Genomic DNA, 5268 nt, shown 5'->3' on the forward strand with positions numbered 1-5268 from the left:
CTCTACTGAACTTCTGATCTTTTCTTCTTCCTTTCCCATCCTTAAAGTTTTTCACATCTCCTCTATGTCCCTCCCTTTCTCACAACATATTCACATTCCTCTCTAAATAGATGGTCTTTTAATCTCTACAATAACATTAATTTTTACGTTTCTATTTTTTTTCTGGTTTCTTTTCATTCCCCTATCCCTCTCTTCTTTTTCTCTCTCTCTCTACTTGCATCCTACCCAACCCATTTCCTGCATTGTGATTAGGACATAGTTAACTCTCCCTGTGCCTCCCCACACCAATCTATTCCTATTTTTCACCCACATCTCTCCCTAATCCTAATAATTTCTGGTTTTCCAAATTCTTTTCTGCGGTTCGAAGTCCTTTAAAATATAGTTGTTTGATGTTGAATAGATGTATCTGTTGAACTAGATTGTATCTGTAGACTATTGACTGTACAAATGCAAACTTTGGTTGATGGTTGCCTTAAGATAGTGTTCTAGCACAAAACTGGTGCTATCTTCATCTCAAATGGGCAGAGTAAGCCGGAAAAACAAAAGAAAAATGGCAAATTCGGGTATCTCAATACCCAATCTTGATAATCAGGGGTCAGATCAGATAATGAACAATCCAGAGGAGAGTTCCCAAATAGCTCTAAAAACACTGGTGGCAAACATGATAAATGAGAAGTTTGACAATTTACAAAGGACTCTCTATGAGCGTGATAGGGAGAGAGAGGAGGCATCCCAGAAGTTTATACAGGAATATCATAAGCGTGAGGAAGCTACTCAAAAACTGATACAGGATTTGCGTGAACAACTTGAGAATACACAAATAGAAAGGGAGGAACGGCGTGAGCAGGCTGAGAACATGCAAAGAGAACTGCAGGAATCCCACGAACGTGAGGAAGCTAAAAAAAAAGACTAATACAGGAATTGAGAGACCAGGTAGAGAACACACAAAGATCACTAAAGGCATCCATAAAATCCATTAACAAAGAGCTGAAGGAAGTCAGGCAGACCACAAACGGAATGCTGAATGGAACCCAACAGAAGGAATGGGAGTCCAAAGAAACCATATCCAATCAACTAAGTGATTTGAAGACAAACACTGAACACCAAATTAAGGAAGTAAAGAGATTCATACAAGACCTAAAACAGAGCTTCAACAAAGAACTTGAAGCCATCAAAGCTGACCAATTAGAAGATGACAAATTAGAAGAGATTAAAAACAAAGTAGAGAGTCTTGACAGCAGGTTAGACCATGCAGAAGATCGAATCTCAGGGATTGAAGACAGCCTAGATATTATAGAGAAAGAACATACAACCATCCAAGACAAGTCCAAGAAATATGATAGATCTATCCAACACCTGGAAGACACCATCAGAAGGCCTAACTTAAGGATAATGGGTGTAGAGGAGCACCTAGAAACAGAAGTTAATGGTCTAGGAAATTTGTTTAACAGGATCCTAGCAGAGAACTTCCCAAACATGCAAAAAGATAGGCCTATTCAGATACAAGAATTCTTTAGAAACCCAAATAGACCAGACCAGAAGGACATCCCACCGTCACATTATAATCCACACAGGATCAACTCAGAACAAGGAAAAGATCCTTAAAGCTGTCAGGGAGAAAAGGGTAATCACCTACAAAGGGAAAACAATTAGAATCACCTCAGATTTCTCAGCAGAGACAATCAAAGCAAGAAGAGCCTGGAATGACTTATGCCAGGCCCTAACAACAAAGAACTATCAACCAAGAATACTGTACCCAGCTAAACTCTCCTTCATAACTGAAGGCCAAATAAAAACCTTCCACAGCAAAGAAAAATTGAAACAATACATCTCCACCAAACCAGCCCTACAAAAGATTCTTAAAGATGTCCTACACATAGAAAACCAACAAGACCACAATAAATGCCAACAAACTGCACCCAAACTGAGAATCCAAGAACCATAGGAAGAACCCAGTTTTTGCAGCCCCCAAGAAAGTAGATAACATGGCAGGAACTCCCAAATACCTCTCAGTCCTATCTCTTAACGTTAATGGACTGAACTCTCCAATTAAGCGACATAGACTGTCTAGTTGGATTAAAAAACAAGACCCTTCTATCTGCTGCCTGCAGGAGTCACATCTTGCCCGTAAAAACAAACACATTTTCAATGTTAAAGGCTGGAACAAAATCTACCAAGCAAATGGCCCTCATAAACAGGCGGGAGTTGCAATCCTAATATCAGATAAAATAGACTTCAAATTAAAAATCGTGAGAAGAGATAAAGAAGGTCGCTACATACTAATTAAAGGATCTCTCGTTCAGGAGGATATTACAATTCTAAATATCTATTCGCCAAACAATGGAGCACCCAAATTTATCAAAGAAACACAACTTTCCCTCAAATGCCATATAGATCCAAAGACATTAATTGTTGGGGATTTTAACACACCACTCTCCGCACTAGACAGATCAACTCGGCAAAAACTCAACAGAGAATCCCCAGATCTAAACAGCTGCACAGATCAACTAGACTTAACAGACATTTACCGAACATTTCACCCAGCAGCATCAGAATACACATTATTCTCAGCAGCACATGGAACGTTTTCTAAAATAGACCACATTTTAGGCCACAAAGCAAACTTGTCTAAATTCAGAAACATTGAAGTTATACCTTGCATTCTCTCTGACCACAAGGGAATAAAATTAGAACTCAACACCAAAAGCCACCACAGAAAGTCCGGTATCACATGGAGGCTAAACAACACACTGCTGAATCATGAGTGGGTCATGGAAGAGATTAGAAAGGAAATTCAAATGTTCATGCTATTCAACAAAAATGAACACACAAATTACCAGCTCCTCTGGGACACAGCAAAGGCAGTACTCAGAGGCAAGTTTATAGCTCTGAGCTCCTACATCATCAAATTGGAGAGATCTGAAACTAGCAATTTAATGACACATCTAAACCTCCTTGAAAAAGAGCAGCAAGATAAACCCCAATCCAGTAGACGGAAAGAAATAATCAAAATTAAATCAGAATTAAATGAACTAGAATCCAAAAAAACTATAGAAAGAATCAACAAAACAAAGAGTTGGTTCTTTGAAAAAATTAACAAAATTAACACACCCTTAGCAAATCTTATCAAAAAGAAGAGAACACACCCAAATTAATAAACTCAGAGATGAGAATGGAAACATCACCACGGAAACAACCAAGATTCAGAATATTATAAGGGAATACTTCTCAAAACTTTATGCTAATAAGTTCGACAACTTGACAGAAATGGACCTCTTCCTAGCAAATATTGACATGCCAAAACTAAACCAAGATGAGTTAAACTATCTTACCAGGCCCATATCAAGCATTGAAATAGAAAGAGCAATAAGAGACCTCCCAGCTAAGAAAAGTCCAGGACCAGATGGTTTTACAGTGGAATTTTACAAGGCCTTCAAAACAGAGCTCACACCAATTTTCCTCCAACTGTTCAATGAAATTGAAAGAGAAAGCTCACTACCGAACACATTCTACGAAGCCATCATAACCCTCATCCCAAAACCAGGCAGGGACTCATCAAAGAAAGAGAACTATAGACCCATTTCTTTGATGAACATTGATGCAAAACTTCTCAACAAAATTTTGGCAAATCGACTTCAACAATTCATCCAAAAAATCATAAACCACAATCAAACAGGATTCATTTCAGGGATGCAAAGCTGGTTCAATATACGCAAATCAATTAATATTATTCATCACATCAACAGGAGCAGAAAAAGCATACGACACGATCCAACACCCCTTTATGATGAAGGTTTTGGAAAAATTAGGATTCCATGGAACATTCCTCAATACAATAAAGGCTGTATATGATAAACCTACAGCCAGCATTATACTCAATGGTGAAAAACTAAAGCCATTTCCTCTTAACTCAGGAACAAGACAAGGATGCCCACTCTCTCCACTTCTCTTCAATCTAGTATTAGAATGCCTAGCTACAGCAATAAGACAAGATGCAGACACAAAGGGGATCCAAATAGGGAAAGAAGAAATAAAACTCTCCCTCTTTGCAGATGACATGATCTTGTATTTAAAGAATCCCATAGACTCCACTCCCAAATTACTCAAGCTGATTCAAAACTTTGGCAAAGTAGCAGGTTATAAAATTAACCCCCAAAAATCAATGGCTTTTCTGTATGCCAACAATGAGAAAAGTGTGGCTGAAATTAGGAAAGCAACTCCATTTGTAATAGCCCCACAAAAAATAAAATACCTAGGAATTAACTTAACTAAAGAAGTGAAGGACCTCTATGATGAAAACTTTAAAATCTTGAAAAAGGAAATCAACACAGAACTTAAAAAATGGCAAAACATCCCATGCTCCTGGATTGGCAAGATTAACATCGTGAAAATGGCAATACTTCCCAAGGCTATCTACATATTCAACGCAATACCTATCAAAATTCCACCCTCATTCTTCAAGGAAATAGAAGAGGCAATCCAAAAATTCATATGGAACAAAAAAAGACCCCGAATAGCAAAAACACTTCTCAACGGAAAGAACACTGCTGGAGGAATATCAATACCAAATTTCAAACTCTACTTTAAAGCCATAGTAATCAAAACAGCTTGGTATTGGCATAAGAACAGACCTCAGGACCAATGGAATATAATTGAAAACCCAGAAATGAACCTACAGACCTATAGCCATCTAATCTTCGATAAGGAAGCTAAAACAATAGAATGGAAGAAAGACAGCCTCTTAAGTAAGTGGTGCTGGCAAAATTGGTTAACTACATGTAGAAAACTAAAGCTAGATCCTTATATATCACCGTGCACCAGAATCAACTCCAAATGGATCAAAGACCTTGAATTCAAAGCAGACACTCTGAAAACATTACAGGATGGAATAGGAGAAACCCTAGGTCTCCTTGGCTCAGCCCGAAAATTTCTGAATAGAGACCCGGAAACACAACAAATCAAAGAAAGGTTGGACAAATGGGATTGCATACGGTTGCAGAGCTTCTGCAGGGCAAATGACATAGCTAGCAAGATCAATAGAAAGCCCACCGATTGGGAGAAGATCTTTACTAGCCATACAACGGACAAGGGTCTCATATCTAAAATATACTTGGAACTCAAAAAATTAAACCACCCAACAACAAATCCTCAAAGAAACAACTGCCCAATAAATAAGTGGGCGAAAGACTTAAAGAGAAGCTTCTCTGAAGAAGAAAGAAGGATGGCCAATAGACACATGAAGAAATGTTCAACATCCCTAGCCATAAA

Source organism: Dipodomys merriami, unplaced genomic scaffold, assembly GCF_024711535.1.
Source record: "Dipodomys merriami isolate MVZ:Mamm:240054 unplaced genomic scaffold, mDipMer1.0.p SCAF_80, whole genome shotgun sequence".
In the NCBI taxonomy this organism is placed as follows: domain Eukaryota; kingdom Metazoa; phylum Chordata; class Mammalia; order Rodentia; family Heteromyidae; genus Dipodomys; species Dipodomys merriami.